Below are 18,080 nucleotides of genomic sequence, written 5' to 3'. Positions count from 1 at the left end.
TAAACATTAGAACCAGCTTGAAGCCATTTTCAATGAAAATCGACCTGCCCATGTGGGGACAGGAAGAAAAGGTTTTCCTATTGTGGAAATATCCATAGAAGCTGATAGTTCTCAAGGCACAATGCTGTCTTGTAGAATCAAAAGAAAAATCGCTATTAAAAGACTGAAAGAAAAGAAATATGTGGAAAGAAATATAGAAATTAACATTCAAAAGCAAAGCTTGAATCTCCAAATGTGGGAGTATTTCCATAGCATATAATTTCTGTTGTATTCAGAGAAGTATAATTTGTTAGTTATTGCTTATGTACAGCACAGAGCCACAATGAAGTGAGGGTGCTGAGCTGTTGTAATTATTAGCTCTAAGGTTCTTATTTAAAACCAGGCTTAGAACTGGATTCAGAACCAGAGTCATGATTAAAATTCAGTCCTCAGAAATATTCTAACACATTATATGTCAAAGAGCATAGAGTTGCTCAAGCACAATTTAAACTGCACACATTGAATCTACATTATATTTATTTGTATCACGGTGTTCTTAAATATAGCTTCTGTGTGATGGGATTATTATTTTATCTTCTTTATATGTTTCTAAATTTTATAAATTTCTTAAAATGAGTGCATATTACTTTTATAAACAGATGAAATGGAATAAACTTTAATAATAGTGATAGCCTTACAAGTATAAACATTCCTTGTTGTTTTCACTGAAATAATGTGCATAAATGTATTTTTTATTTGAGTCACGATCCTAAGATGATGTAACAATAGATGAAGTTTTTAACTCCGGGTCCCCTTTAAAATTAACCATCATTTTAAAAAGTAGCATGTTGTGTAGCACATTTAATTGTTGGCTTTATTTAGATAGAATGTGTTAACTAGTCCACCCACCCAAGATTATAGGTGTCTTATAATTTATTCTACATGAAACTTGTAATAGAAGTCAGTCAGTTTCTCCTAGTTTCATAACATTTTCTCCCTTTCTATATCTTATCATGTATTATATGAAGTAAGAGAAGACCAAGGTAAACAGTTGAAGATATCTTGGTCATAAATCTAATTTTGGCATGAGAAAACAGGTTATGAAACATGTTAGCAAAAAAAAAAAAAAAACTTTTCCAAAGTCAAAGTCAAGTAATTGTACTAATATCTGGGGAGCTCAATATTATAATGTTTGTATCTACTGTAAGCACAAGCTGTGGAACAGGGGCACATGCATATTTATTTAATCGAAATATCCTCTTCTTTAGGCAGGATTAATGGTCTCAGCAATGAGATTCCCTTTCTCAGCCCCTATCTCAACCTTGTAAAGTCTTCCACTGGTAGCATCCTTAAGCTATCTCTATCAATTCTCTGAGTCACAAAATATTTAGTAGCAGCAGGATTATTGATACTTGCAGAGGAGTTATTTATCAGGAAAGACTGAGCTGGTAAACTTTTGTATCTGATATAAAAATATTTTGCAAAGTAGTGATTTATATGAATCAATGATATCTGGTCTTTGTGATAAGGCAAAATAAACACTCTAGTTACCAACTAAATTGTGTTTACAAGAATAATTAGTTTTCTAAACCCTGGAAGTTATTAGCTATTTCTGAGTAAAATCATTAAGCTCTCTTTATTCCTACCATCACTGCCCTTGAATTTTCCAATTTTTGTTTTAATGACATCAGGTCAAAAGTTGAGTTGGATAAGGATATTATGGTTTATCTTTTCCCATTTCTTAAAAGGCAATTCTTATTGTACATGTACATGGACACTATGATAATAGCTTATTTGCAACTCTATAAACTGATTTCTTTATGCAGAATTTCAACACAGTATGCAAATTAAATCGATTCAAGTATATATATGATGAGTGAATTAAGCTAATGAGAAATAGGAAATTCATGACTGTAATTATTTCAAAGACTTTAACCCCTTGGATTCCATTCTACAGAAAGTACTGGGCTGAAAGCCCAGCTCCTGACCTTCATGGAAATTTTGATGCTATTGTCACATGTGCACATGGAAGTGTTTATTTCAAAAGTCCTCTCAAGAGATTCATTTGACACAGTTTATAATTACCTCAATCTTGTTAAAAGGAATTCAAGAAGAATTTAAGCACTTTGTATTTAAAGTTGGATAATGTGACCTTGAGGACAACTGTTCATTTATTTTTTTAAAAAAGGCCTTACTGTACAGAACTAAGTGTCACATTGGTCTGTTTTGACTTAGATTATAGGAAGAGTCAATTTGTTTTTAAATACAGGAAAACAGAATTGTCTCACTTTTCCTTTAGGATATTTAATTGACCGAAGACTGAGAACTGTGGTTGATGTTTAATGGGAGGTTATGTTAGAAATTCGTTATGACTGGTGGTAGAGACACAAAAAAGAAGATGGAGCTATGAAAATTGATGATTTTTGGCCTTGTGGCCTCAGTTTGAGCCAATGACTTTGTGAATTTTGGAATGTATGCCATTTTCCTGGAGGGAAGGGCTTATAATTTCTCTCAGATTCTTAAAGAAGTCTGTGGTACCCCCAAATATCCCATATATCCTTTTTTCTTTCTGAAGGCACTTTAAAACAAGATGGGTAATAGGGAGATTTTCATGACACTTATATTAGGATACTGATTTATGATACTGCCATATGGGCTGAGGCCAAGTTGTTCATGACTGCTTCTACCTACGGCTTCTTGTCAATGAGATTCCAGGTCAGGGGCCTGGGTTCCTGTCCTTGAGTAGCATGGCATCTGGCCCACTGTCATGGTCCTGAAAGGCAGCATCAGGAAAGCCAGTTTGGGGAGATGTCCCTCGGGTAAGGAGCAGCCACAGCAAGTGAAAACCACTGCCCTTGGTTGGTGGCACAGCACAGGCACTGCATGGGGAAGCAGAAGAGTGCAAACCTTGCCAGATTTTCAGTGCTACCTTGTTCTGCAATAACACAAATATCACCAAGATTGGACACCAACAACTTTAAAGAAGGGAAAACGAAGCTGGGAGTAGTTGTGCATGCCTATAATCCCAGCTATTCAGGAGGCTGAGGAAGGGGCACTACAAGTTTGAGGCCGGCCTAGGCAATTTAGCCAGACCCTGTCTTAAGTTAAAATAAAAAGGGCTGAGGATCTAGCTCAGTGGTAGAGTACTTGCCTAGCCTGTGTGAGGCTCTGAGGTCAATACCCAGTACTGCAAAAAACAACAACCAAACAAAAACTAGATTTTAGCAATCTTTAGAGATGTTTATGTTCATATTAATTTGCTGATTAAATCTCATCCATGTAGATTAGGGATAGTGGTACAATGGAATTCAAGTTGGCAAGTGAACTCCAGCAAGTCACTCCATCTCACTACATCCTGGTTTTCTTGTGTATAAAATGTAGAAACGGATAAAGTTGTCTTAAAATTACTTCCTCTCTGAAGTGTTGTAATTTTATAGAATTTCCAAAATCACTAAATCATTACACATCATCTACTAACTAAAGCTATTGGATTGTGCATAATAACTCTCTTATAAAACTATAATTAAATTTGAAAAAAAAAAAAGTTTAAAGAACTAAGACTTTAAAACAACCAAGCATAAAAACAGTATGAGAATTCCATGATCTAGTTTAATTAAAAAAAAAAAAAAAAACAAAAAACTGTGAGAAACTTACATCCCACTTTAATAAAAATGACTGGCTAAGAAATGTTTTATTGAAAAATATATTCAGTGGTGCTTTTGAAAAAATACTGCTTTCCATATCATAGAAGCATATCTAGAAGGAATTCAAGGAATAATCCAGCCCCAACTCCTCTCTTAGAGATAAGGAGACTCTAAACCAGAGAGATCAAGGAACTTTCACTCTGAGAAAGCAAAACAGTTTCAAGAAAATCTGGCTAATATCACTCCTTATCCAATGACTTCAAATAAGATCTGATAATTATTTTTAAAGATAGATTAGGAACATAATAAAGACACTGCTAGAATAAATTCTCACATTCTGTTTTAGTAAATGAAGCTAAAGTTTAAAACAATATATTTTCACAGTAGCTATCTATAACAGAAAGTAACTTTGTCATCAACCTATAATTGCATACTTAATATTTCTCTTCTACATTTTGAAAATAGGTTCCAAAATACCCTGACTGCTCTCCTTTCTCTAAGTCAGTCATTTCTCTACTTCAATACCTTCCTTTACTCTTAAACTACAATAAATCTCACCCCCAGGTCTCTATCAAAATTCTACTTGCCATGCTCCATGTTAAATGTCATCTGTCCTGTTAAGCTTTCTCTGGATATTCCAACTGAAGATATTCTTTTTTTTTTTTTTTCTTTAAGAAATATCATGTCATTTGTGTTGCTTTAATGACTATATACATATATATATATATGTATATATATATATATATTTTTTTTTTTTTTTTAATGTGCAATTGTGCTTCCAATCAAATGAAAGGCACTGGTGACCTCCTAATTGTCAGTTCCAGAAGGGGTTTTTACAGTCTTTTCTTGATGGTCTTTGAGACTGTTGAGCACTCGTTTTCTTCTATATTTTCTCTTTTCCCCTGACTTTATGACAGTACAACTTGTACTTTCAACTGCTGCCTCTCTGTGTACTTTTAACCTACTTACCAGGTTCTGACTTAGGATCCTCATCCTTTGCTATTCTAGTGTCCCCTAGTTGTCTCTTCTCTGATCTGTCTTCATTTTGCTCCTCTACTTTTACGTGTGAGTAAAAACCTGTAAAATACTTAGCATTTTTATTTTAAGGATTTCTTAGAGTTTTTAAATTTATTTTTTATTGGTTCTTCTTAGTTATGCATGACAGTAGATGCCATTTTGACATAATTATACAAGCATGGAATAGATCTTGTTCTAATTCAGTCCCCAGGGCCTCTCCTTCCCCTTCCATCTCCCCACCCCCTGTTCCCTTTCCTCTATCCACCTTTCTACCATTTACCCATTTATTTTTTTAAATTAATATCTTGTGTTTATACACGACAATGACATTCAACTGTGGTATATTCATATATTTTACATAGAAATGTTTTGTCAGATTCATCCGACTTTGATATATAATAACAGAATATCAGAAGATATTAGGATTTTGTCCAGATTGGTTTGCTTATAGGGAAAAATGGAAACCTGTTCATCATTTGCCAATATCCTGTCTGTTACAAAATATACTTTTTCTTAAATTTTTTTTTTTAACTCATGAGTTTTTCATTGTTGAGTGGCAGGTGTTAGTAAATATACCTAAATATAAGTAGTAATAATGTAGGCTGAACTCATATATTTTCAGTGAATATTTTTTAATAGCCAGTGGATAAATACTAAAATGATTTATATTATCTAAATATTTAGTATTGAGCTGTGCTATCTGCATTTTAAGCAACTTGTAAGATTTTGGCTATAATTTGATATATCACATAAAATCATTCTTCAATTTCCATTTTTAATAACAATCTTGTGAAAGATGACCAGCTCAAATCCTCATTCAGAATCATGTCCTTCCTCTGATATATTTGCTGAAATTGGCCTTCCCTGAGGAGGAAATAATGAAATGATTGAAAATTTTAATGCTTGCCATGTTCTCTTTCCTGTCTTTTACACCTTTGGCACATAGGTCTATTAACATATGCATTCAAAAATAAACAAACGGAAATTACTGATGTCTGAATAGAGAAAATTCAGGTAAAGGAGATTTTAATTACTTCAATCTCTAACACAAGCATTCTTCTTTTCTAGTTGCCAGGAATGGTCAGGATCTGTTTTTCTTCAATGGTCCCTTTTTATTCTTATTAAAGGAGAAAAAAAGACAAAAGGTTACCCAGAAACTAAAATTTAAAGATTTTTCTATGTTGGTAAGATGGAAAAGTCAATGTTATACTTTAATTATAAGTAAGCAGAAGTTGGATGGCAAGAAGGTGTAACAGAAAGTTGATTAAAATAATGGTATTCTCAGTAAAACTTGTAGCTCGAATAAATTTCCTAATATCAGCTTTTCATGCGTTTCATATTTTAAGATAATGTTGAATTAAAAAAAAGTTGATAAAACCATTAGAAGTGGTGGTCGTCACACAATAGATTCTTTTGTTTTTGATCTCAGTGTTCTGATCAATGATGTCTAAGTTTTTTTTTTTTTTTTTTTTTTAATAAGAGGAGAGGAAGATTCTTTCTAGGAAATACAAAGACATTGCCCTCAAATTGAAGATGAAAGAGGTTAAAGACTTTCATTGTAACTGCCTTTCAATTAGTTGCATTATTTATGAAGACAAATTAGAAACAGAATTCATTTCAGATGACAGCTGATGTCTTCAATAGGGCTATGTCAGGTTAAAAAATTTGTTTAGTTTGTCAGATTGATGGCATTTCTCCGTCATTATCAAATTCATCACCCTCGCAATATTAAGCACTTTTGTGTGGTAGATGGTTAAATTTAACTCTTGAAAGTTGAATTTAAGGATCACTTCCCCTCTGCCCTCCTTGTCCCCATTCTGTGGCCGTGGTGAAAATGATGAACTTAAGTTTCCATCTAGAGTCTTGAATATTAAACTAAATTCAATAACTCTTTCCATCCACTTGAATATTGGGAACACATTTAGAATTTCCCCTTTTTTCCTAAAATTTTTTTACAGATTATAGTCAGGAAGATAAGACTGGCAGTTTTAGATAGAAACAGACTGAAGTTTGCATTCTGACTATATCAAGTAAGAATTGTGCAATCTTGGCCCAGTTACTCTGTCCTTCTGATTTTCAGAGGCTGTATCATTTCTGTCTTGATATTTGTGTCTATCACTAATAAAACCAGGAAAATAATTTACAATGATCAATATTATACATTGCACAAGAGCTCATATCTTACAGACAAGAGCACATATCTTACAGAAGAATGTCTGTAAGATATGTGCTCAAGAATGGTTATTACCCATGAGGCTGAAGGTGAACAAGAAGCTCTTCCAAGGATCAGAGAGTGATGAGAAATTCCCTTGAACTGCTCACTGTGATAAATTTCACTCTCTGTACCTGAGGTTAGAATAAACACAAAGAAGACAAAACAATGAAATGCTAGCACAATGGTCTTCATACTTGGTAAGTGCCTTTTCTTCTTTCTCTCACTGTGGAAATATCTTCACATGCCACCCTTCGGGATAAGGTTTAGGATTTTTTTCTAGTTCAATTTGCAAAATATTTAGAAATATTTTATAGTACATATTATATCAAAAAATAAAACCCTGATGTTAAGCAGTAATTAATTTTGGTTCCCTGTGTTTCTCCACTGACTTCATAATGCATCATAGGATACCTACCACGTGGGATGAACTCAAGTGTGAAGAGATTAAAATAGTAACTGGCACACAATGAATGCCCAATAAATAGTGGTCTAGATCAATCATTTATAGCCATTATGAATCTACTCCTACATTATTTTCCCATAATCAGAGCACTCATTCAATGCAGAGAATGGGAGATTCTTCATTGTGTGCAACTAAGAATCTCAGAGGTTAGTTTTAAATTACTCATTTATGAAAATATATTATGGAGTTTAGGATTGTGAGAAAAAACAATGCTAATCTGAGAACAGTATATTTTGGGAAAAAAATTTTGCCTCCTTTTCAGAATAATAATATTAACTTACTATGTAGTTCTCACATACAGACTATGTACTTTGATCTAGCCAGTTAACCGTTCAATCTGTTCTGTTAACTAGTAGTTTCTATGCTGGGTGCAGTGAGGAAAGTGACAGTACAGATGAAATCCATGCTTCAGTGCCTGACACCAAGCAAGCACTTAGTATACATCAGCTAATTCCTGCAGTTGGCCATAAATCATGGTACTAAACAAAATCATGGAAGGTCAGACACCATAGTTCCACACTTGCTTTGGTGATTAGAATAGCTTCCATTGTGCATCTTTGTTGGTAGGTGCAATAGTCAGAATGTGTGTTCCCCCCAAATTCACATGTTGAACTCCTAATGCACCAGTGATGGTATTAGGAGGTAGGGCCCTTTGTGTGAAGTGGTTAAGTAATAAGGATAGAGCCATTTTGAATGCGGTTAGTACCCTTATTTAAAGATGCCCCCGAGAGCTCTTTCGCCCCTTCTACCACCTGAGCATGCAGACAGAAGGATGAATGGGCCCTTAACAGACAATCATAATCAGCTGGTGCCTTGGTCTTGCACTTCCAGCCTCCAGAGTTAGGAGAAATACATTTTTGTTATTTATAAGCCAGCCAGACTATGGTATTTTGTCATAGCAGCACAATGGACTAAGACAATAGATTTTTAAAACATACATTCATCCTTTTAACACTCCTCCATTTTTGCATTTTTAATTTTTTTATTTTTAGAGCAATGTTTGCAACTACATTTTGACTATGTGATGAAATGCTCCCATTCTCATTTATCAGCAGGTTGCAGATTTATATCTCCCTGTTTCCAAAAACACTGGAGGCTGCAAGCATCAGGCAGCTGGTGCATTTTCACAGGGCACAAAGTGCAAAGAGACATTGAACATAAAATAGTACTGCCTGCATCTCAAAGAAGCAGGCAGAGTAGGTGCTTGCAAATACCAGATAGAAACAGAAAACTTAAATCCAAACCTAGTATCCCCATATAGCTTCTAGCTACCAAAAAGAAGAGAGCCACAGGGTTTCAGGGTTTGAATTTTCTGAACCAACAAAAATAGAGACATCTTTTTGCTGGGGTTGCGGGGAATTCAGTGATTTCATAATCTGTCTTTTATTTTGCAAAGAAAAACAAATCCTTAGCTAAGGGACTTCCTACATTGTAATCCCACCCAGAAACCTAAGAATTAACCCTCATCTCTGCTTTGCTCTTCACTCAGAGGAAAATGTGCTCCACTGTGTTTTAAAATGAATCTCCTCACATCTGAGATCCCATCCTGACCTCCACCTTAGAACTTTCTCTCTCCTCTATGATCATTTTCTTTCACTCCATGTTAAAAAAAAAACCTCCTTCCTAAAACATTTTGCCACAGATATTAATAAATGATTCACTGTTAAGTTCAAGGAGCACTTTTGAGTCCTTATTTTGAAAGTAGTTACCTCTCCTTCCTTCTTGACTTCTCTCCGCTTGGCTTGTAGGTCACAATTTTCTCTTGGTTCTCTTCCATCACTATGATGATTCCATAACCTCTTTCATGGAGTCTTGTACTTCCGCCCACCATGAAAGTCCTCATGATCTTCAAAATGCAAACTTTGTCCCTTCCTCTTTTTCCTTCTGTTATTATTTTCACTTACAAAGCTTTACCTACCTCAATTAGCTAGAGGGGAATGATGCCCAAGTCAGTATCCCTAGATGAGCTCACTCTCTTTATTATCTCGACCCATAGATCCGACTACTGCCTGAGTCCCTCCCTCCTAGAGGATGTCCCCTTGCATTGCCAATCTGGTGGGTCTATAACTGAGTCTTTCTTTCCCACCCACCCCAACTCTCCTCTTCCCTTGTGTTCCCCCCATTTTTTTAAAGTTTTTTTTAAAAAAAAATTTTTACAGACTGCATTTTGATTCATTGTACTCAAATGGGGTACATCATTTCGTTTCTATGGTTGCACACTATGTAGATTCAAACCATTCATGTAATCACACATGTACATAGGGTAATGATGTCTGTCTCATTGCACCATTTTTATACCCCCTCCCTCTCATTTCCTTCTACATAAAGTTTCCCTATTCTTCTCTCCCTTCCCATCCCTCCACCCCCATTATATATCATTCTCCACTTATCAGGGAAAACATTCTGCCTTTGTTTTTTGGAATTGGAATTTATTCCACTTAGCATGATATTCTTCAATTCCATTCATTTATTTGTAAATGCCATAATATTATTCTTCTTTATGGCTGAATAATATTCCATTATGTATATATGCCACAGTTTCTTTATCCATTCAACTGTTGAATGGCATCTAGGTCAGTTCCACAATCTAGCTATTGTGAACTGAGCTATAGTAAACATTGATGTGGCTGTGTTACTGTAGTATGCTGACTTTAAGTCCTTTGGATATTTTTCAGAGGCAGGACCTCAGACCACCCTTTTGTCCAGGCCAGGCTAGCAAAGCTAGAAATCATTCATGGCTTCCCATCTCTGGCTCTACACATCTAATTCCTCAGTAATACAAATGGACTCCACCACCAAAACATTCCCCAAAGAGATACCTTCACTATGAGTACTCGAATTAAGGTCCTTATAATTTCAGAAAGGTTTATTGCAATTTATGTTAACTGGTGTTTTCTATATATGCCCCCTTTAGTCCATTATCTTAACTATAGCCAGAGCAATCTTTTAAACATCTAATTTAAAAATTAAGCCAGGCACTGTGATGCACACCTATCATCCCAGCTACTCGGGAAGCTGAGGTAGGAGGATCGCAAGTTTGAGGCCAGCCTCAAAAGCTTTGGGAGATTTTGTAGAACTCAGCTGAGAACCCGTCTGGTCCTGGACTTTTCTTTGTTGGTAGGCTTTTGATGACCTCTTCTACTTCATTACTTGAAATTGATCTATTTAAATTTTGTATGTCCTCCTCGCTCAATTTAGGCAATTCATATGTCTCTAGAAACCTGTTGATGTCTTCGAAATTTTCTATTTGGTTAGAATATAGATTTTCAAAATAGCTTCTAATTATGTTTTGTATTTCAATCGTGTCTGTTGTGATATTTCCTGAAGCAGGGGGTATCGCAATACCCGAACTTCAACTTTATTACAAAGCAATAGTAACAAAGACGGCATGGTACTGGTACCAAAATAGACAAGTAGATCAATGGTACAGAATAGAGGACACGGACACAAACCCAAATAAATACAACTTTCTAATACTAGACAAAGGTGCCAAAAATATGCAATGGAGAAAAGATAGCCTCTTCAACAAATGGTGCTGGGAGAATTGGAAATCCATATGCAACAGAATGAAACTAAACCCATATCTCTCACCCTGCACAAAACTCAACTCAAAATGGATTAAGGACCTTGGAATCAGACCAGAGACTCTGCAGATTATAGAAGAAAAAGTAGGTCCCGATCTTCAACATGTCGGCCTAGGACCAGACTTCCTCAACAGGACTCCCATAGCACAAGAAATAAAAGCAAGAATCAATAACTGGGATAGATTCAAACTAAAAAGCTTTCTCTCAGCAAAGGAAACTATCAGTAATGTGAAGAAAGAGCCTACAGAGTGGGAGAATATCTTTGCCAATCATACTTCAGATAGAGCACTAATCTCCAGAATCTATAAAGAACTCAAAAAACTCTACACCAAGAATACAAATAATCCAATCGACAAATGGGCTAAGGAAATGAACAGACACTTCACAGAAGAAGATGTACAAGCAATCAATAAACATATGAAAAAATGTTCAACATCTCTAGTAATAAGAGAAATGCAAATCAAAACCACCCTAAGATTCCATCTCACCCCAATTAGAATGGCGATTATCAAAAATACAAGCAACAGGTGTTGGCGAGGATGTGGGGAGAAAGGTACACTCATACATTGCTGGTGGGGCTGCAAATTAGTGCAGCCACTCTGGAAAGCAGTGTGGAGATTCCTTAGAAAACTTGGAATGGACCCTCCATTTGACCCAGCTATCCCACTCCTTGGCCTATACCCAAAGGATCTAAAATCAGCATACTACAGAGATACAGCCACATCAATGTTCATAGCTGCTCAATTCACAATAGCCAGACTGTGGAACCAACCTAGATGCCCTTCAATTGACGAGTGGATAAAGAAACTGTGGTATATATACACAATGGAATATTACTCAGCCATAAAGAATGACAAAATTATGGCATTTGCAGGCAAATGGATGAAATTGGAGAATATCATGCTAAGTGAGATAAGCCAATCTCAAAAAGACAAGGGACGAATGATATCGCTAATAAGTGGAGGATGACACATAATGCGGGGGAGGGAAGGGTTAGTGTTAGGGTTAGAGTTAGGGTTAGGGAGGGGGGCAAGTATGGAGGAAGAAAGTACTGTACAGAGGATAAAGAGGGATGGGAGGGATGGGGGGAAGGGGAAAAAATAACAGAATGAATCAAACAACATTATTGTATGTGGATTTATGATTACACAAATGGTATGCCTTTGCGCCATGTACAAAGAGAGAGGCAACATGTATCCCATTTGTTTACAATAAAAAAAAAAAAAAAAAAAAAAAAAAGCTTTGGGAGAATCTGTCTCAAAATAAAAAAACAAAACAAAACAAAAAAGACTGGGGATGTAGCTCAATGATAGAACATCCCTGGATTCAATCTCCAGTACCACAAAAATAAATAAATAAATAAATAGGTAGGTAGGTAGATAAAAAATTCATTTTTCCATGCTTGAAACACTTTCTCATTTCTACCTAGTGTTCAGAATTAACCCCAAGCCCTGCAATGGCTTAAGAGATGCTTCAGGCTTTGACTTCTATTTACTTGTGTTTCATCTGTCATGTTTCTACTCCATACTTGATACTCTAGCATCAGACACAAAGAAAAGTTGCAATTCCCTAAGTGAACCAGGAAGATCCCATCCTACACCTTTTCCTTAATGTTCCACCTGCCACACCCCCCTGTTTCTGTGCCTGTTCCTCCCCTCATTTGGATGCATACTCTCCCCTTCTCTATCTGTTTTTAAATTTAACTTGTGTTTGTCTGCCCTTAGTTTGAAGTCACTTCCTCTAGGAAGACTTCCTAGATCTGCTCCCTTACTTATAAATCAAATACACCACCTGTTTCGTAAGTTTAAAGATTCTTCTGAAGGCAGGACATAACTTAGAGGCACTTAGGTAGATGAAATCCATAACATGTTGTTTCTTACAGCCCTGAATGAGAGAGGGCTGCAGAGCAGGGCTGCACTCTTGGCTGCACCCTTGGCTGTACCTTGGGCAGGGTAACCACATGCTGGAAATGTTTGGGGCTGCATATGTACATTAACAGAGTGGAGATAGGCTCAGTCTCATCATCTTCTTGAAGATTGGTTATTTTGAAAAATTCCACAAGCTAAAGGAAGAAGGGGCTACTCTTGGGTACTAAGTGTCCGGGGGACCCTGGCATTTGGACATGTGCATTATAATCCAGACATATTAGAGCCTGATAGGAGAAATAGCCAACCTATGGGATTAGCTAACTGCATGTGAAGGGGAACTAAGAGACTTCAGTCATGTTTCCAAAACTGGGTCAAGATAGGACTTGTAAAGTATTCTTTTCACTCCACCACATCAAACCAGGACATAAACCTAACATGGAACCTCTCACAAAAAACTCTAAAGGGTTCATTTTTTGTCTTGTCTCTCCCACCAATATTTCTTTTGTGCCTCAGTGTCTAACATGCGCTTGAAATAAAGTGTTTAATGTTATTTCATGACAGTATTAATTCAATGTTCAAAATATAAAGATCCCAGCAATAAGTTATGTTTTGTTTAGAAAAAGGAACATTTTGTCTCCCTCATGATCATCTCCTTTTAATTAGATAAGAAGAAATTTATAATTCATGACTTTGCCTCTTAGGAAACCCGACACTAAGTTGAAGGTTTAATTGCAGGGACCCTATTTAACCTATATTCTTAATTTAGCTTTCTCTACCCTACTTCATGGCATGATACTTGTTTTCTCCGCAGTGGTTATTTTTGTACTTATTCCTCTCCTTATAAACCTTAGTAGTTCTATTATAAATGTGTTTTACTCTGTTCACTGCTTCAAATCATCTTTGGAAGTCAGCAAAATATAAATGTGATTTAAAAATACTAAATTCAAGCCTACAGCTGTTACCTGAATCCTCACAAAAATCAGCAAGTGACATCATGGACAATATTTTAAAACCCAGCTGTACCAGAGATATAAACCTGGCATTCAGCTGAATGGTTTGCATATTGGTCCTCTAAAATCCTGGGTATTGCTGCCTTTGCCAGGGTGAGGGGAGGACAGTTTTTCAGGAAGACAAGGACTGGCTCCACATCACAAGAGTGGGAGGGATACCTAGAGTTAACAGACCCAGAGTCTGGTGTCCAGTGGTCCAGTGGTTCACAAAGAAAAGACATGTGGTTACCAATGATGGTCAAGGGCAAGGCTGTGATTTGAGTCTCTGTCATCATTTTCAACCTGAGGACAGAGCAAGAAGTAAGAAACCAAACACAGGTGAAAGTCAACATCTAGAAACTCAGGCTGAATTACAAGGTTTACACACAAATTCTGAACATGAGAGATGGAAATTCAAGGTGCAAGTGTTATTAAACAAGTAACCCAAGTTAGGGTTAAAATTTGAGAAACAAATAAGGAGGTACTCTACAAATATATTGTGAATTATGACTCTGAAAGTTTTTCAGGGAACTGTAACTACTGACCTGACCATCAAGGCCTGTGTCTTCTGGCCCCACAGGCCAGCTTGTGTGGGTGGGACCAGGTTGCTGGGAGAAGGAGCCTTCCCTGGGAAAGCAGCTCTCCTCAAACATCAGTCCTGTATGCCATGAAGAAGCTGAGCAATCCTGGCATGGTGGTGCACACCTATAATCCCAATGACTTGGGAGGCTGAGGCAGGAGAATCACAAGTTCAAGGTCAGCCTCAGACTGTGTCTCACTAAGCATGTTCCAGCTATTCAACTTCAGATGTTTTAATGAAACTAGTGATTAACAGTAGAATCCAGATAGTTTGTAGGTCATTTTGGCCACATGTAGTAGTAATGATAATTACTAAGATTTTAAAATATTATCTCTAATCCTCAAAACAACCATAAGAGGCAGATGTTATTATCTTCATTTATAAAGTACTGTAACTGGGGTTCTCAGAGGTTAGTATCACAGAAGTTGTAGAATCTCAGACTCTGATTTCATTCCCCAGATCTAGTTTAGATCACCCCTTTGAGATCACCTTTGGAAAGCTTTTGAAGGGGAAGAAAGAGATGGGCATATTGTTAAATACATCTGCTATGTAATCTTTGATAAGATTTTCTCTTCCAGTCAATGGAGTATGGCAATTTAGAGTCTTATTTCGTCCCAAGATTTAGAGTTTGAGAAGATGCTCTATGTTCCCTCTTGGCAAGTACAAAGTTGACTCATTCCATAGATGTGCTTGGACTGTAGCAGTTTGGCCTTCTGTCATGGCAAGAATACAAGTCAGAATCTTAAGCTTTCTCAACAGAATATCAACCTTGCCTCCCCAGTGTCTGGTGTCTAAATCTTTTTGCTCTCACTTCAATCAACAATATAGAAATTCCATACTACAGTCCCATGTTGGAGGATTTGACTATGAATTGAATGGGAGCCAGCATCCATTCAAATCTCCCCTAAGACATCTGATATACAGAGTGCACAGCAGAAAGATCATAAGCCTCGGCACCAAGAAGCTCTAAGTTAAAATCCCAGCTTTGTGCCTACAAGCTGTGAACGTGGACATGTTGTGGAATGATAACAATGGCTAATGTTTATGAAGCACTTGTTAGCATGGGGCACAGTGTTAAGCACTTTATACCCACTGGTTCAGTTAAGCCTCATAACAAACCCTGGAAGTAGGCTATTGTCACTGTTTCACCATTGCAAAAAATGAGACGTAGAAAGTTGAAACAACTTGAGGAAAGTCACCTTGTTGTAAGAAGGAAATCCAGTACATACTATTTGGGTATAGCTGACCCACTGAATCCAGTTGTGCAAAAACAAACCAAAATTTGTGTCTATGCAAAAGTTAGGTGCTAGGATTTTATTAAAGCTTTTTAAGGAAGGAAAAAACGATAATTAAAATATGAAGGGCTCACATTGCCATGTTGTATAGAAAATGGGTTCGTCCTATATGGGATTGAAGAACCTGGTAAAGAGATTATTTGGTTAAGAATGGACTAAAGAATCTGGCATTTTGAAATTTTATAATAGTGAAGAAATAAATGCCAGGAAGCAGCAGTCTTTTTTCCTATGGATACTTAACTGTATACAGTTTATTTCAAAATATAATATTTTCTAAGCTATAAAATTTTGTAGTTGTAATTTTCACAGTTTTAAAATTAGCTTTATCAAAGTCAATATAATCATTTGAATGTGTACCTGAAGTACATGGATTTGCATCAAGTTCTAAAACTTTGCTGGATTGTCTAATAATAATCCAATGTCTTGTAATAAAAAGAAGGACATTCCATGACTTATTCTTGTTTGACACTGTTGGAAATTTGATTTGAAGGATTTATACTGTATGGTTTCGAATTTACTAGAAACCTTCATCATGTTGGTCCCTACCAAATGAGATTCATAGATTATAAAACAATAGCATGAAGAATGCTATTCCTATTCTGCTTTATAGTATCTCAGTGCCCGCACTCATTTATTTTAGAAGTGAATATAGTATATGACTCAAGCTTTTAATAATTGCAGTGGAATGGTTTGATTGATTTTCTGCCTCCAACATTTTCTATATTGCACATTGGAAAAAATGTTCGAGATTTCAACATTTCTCCTGGATTCAGGGTAAAAAATGTAAATTTATTTTCATACCCATCTGATTAATTAGTCCTCTTTCCTCTGTGGAGAATGTCCTGTTTCCTACAACTCACATTTTTAAGTTCTTTAAGTTAGAAAACAGTCTAATTTCAACCTGTTCTTATTTCTAAAAGAAAATGATTTAATAATCTTCCTTATTTCTCATTATAACTTTTATGAGACCCTGTGGTGTAAGAACTACACTATTTCATCTCTTAGTATATCCACGAGACCAGTGAAGGTTTTGCTAAGTGCCATATCATGCACATATCAGAACAATGGAGTAAAACTAGAAAGAAAAAATTGTATATTAAACCTGTATAGCCCCACTCAGAATGTTGAAACAGACTGTCCTGCCTTTGTTACACAGTTGATTAAGCCCATGGTATAAGGAATTTAAACTTGTATGGAATCATTGAACTACAAAATTTAAGATGTGGAAGAATAAGCTTTCTTCATTCCAGTGACTGACGTATTTGCTAACCCTTCTCCTTGTAGCAAGCATAAATTAATAAGTGCAGAATCTCAAATTCAGTAGGATACATCTTGCATTTGAAGCAAAAATTATGAGATCAAGAATAATTGATATTCCATGTGACCCATTAAAACAGGTCTCACTTAATGCAATACAGTTTAAAATTGTATCTCTTTTAAGTAGGCTAACCTGAATGTGGGCACCCTTTTTTGCACTTTACAGCAAAACTGAGCAATTCCCTTAACCATCCCGATCAGAGGACCTTGAACCGAGAGCACATGTTTAATGATGCCCGGACTAGCTATTGATTAAACACTGACAATGTTCAGAGGAATTGAGAATCAAAAAGCCTCCCCCATGGCCAGCTCTGCCATGCTCACTTCTTAATAGATGGCAAAGGAGGATTCTAAATGAGATCTGCTGCCCTGCTCATCCTCAGAACTCCACAGGCAGTGGGATTAATTTCTGCTTTGCAGTCCTTTGGAACTACCATGTCTAAAATGTCCATCATTCTCCAGAATTGAATACAGATGGTCCTCCTTTTTTATTTTATTATTCTTCTTTTAAGAAGAAAAAAAACATTTTATATGAATTAAATATATAGAATGATATCATTCCAAGCATAGGATGAATTAATACATAAAAAATTAAAAGGATGCTAATTTAGGCTACATAATTTAGGATAAATAATCATTCCCCAAAACATGAAAACAAACAATAACAACAAAATTTCTAAAAGGACATGCAGAAAAAAAGAAAATTAAAAGGAAACCTTTGTTTCAGAGACAGGATGAAGGTTCTCACTGCATTGCTCTGTGGAGTTAGTTACTACCTGAGGCTCAGGTAGTTTTAGGATACTCTTTTTGTCTGGGTAGAAGAGTGTGACCCAGAACTGTGAAGTAAGTCTATTTTTACATGTTTAAAAAAAGGTGATTTCCAACAGTGGACCCACCCAGATGTTTTACCTTCAACAAACATTGACAGAACACCTAGAGGGTGTCAGGCACATTGCTTGTCTCTTTCCCTTTTAAAGTTATTTAATCCCTGCAACAATCCTGCCAAATACTCATTATAATCTTTTTAAAGATGTGAAAACTGAAGCTTAGAGGAATTAAATAAATCCCCTATTATCAAACAATCAGCAAATAGGTGAGAACAAAGTCATGCTGCTAGGAACCGTCAGAG

General features: G+C 36.1%; 1 protein-coding gene across 1 annotated transcript in view; it reads left to right on the top strand.

Moving 5' to 3' along the window:
• Positions 1-18,080, top strand: part of LOC306637667 (EGF-like and EMI domain-containing protein 1) — a gene marked incomplete at its 3' end in the record, with an annotated part of 604,663 nt that overhangs the window by 443,982 nt on the left and 142,601 nt on the right. The window lies entirely within an intron of this gene.

This window comes from Sciurus vulgaris, assembly GCF_902686455.1.
Source record: "Sciurus vulgaris genome assembly, chromosome: 10".
NCBI lineage: Eukaryota > Metazoa > Chordata > Mammalia > Rodentia > Sciuridae > Sciurus > Sciurus vulgaris.
The sequence above is the reverse complement of the archived record's forward strand: the minus strand, read 5'-3'. Positions and strand labels throughout refer to the sequence as shown.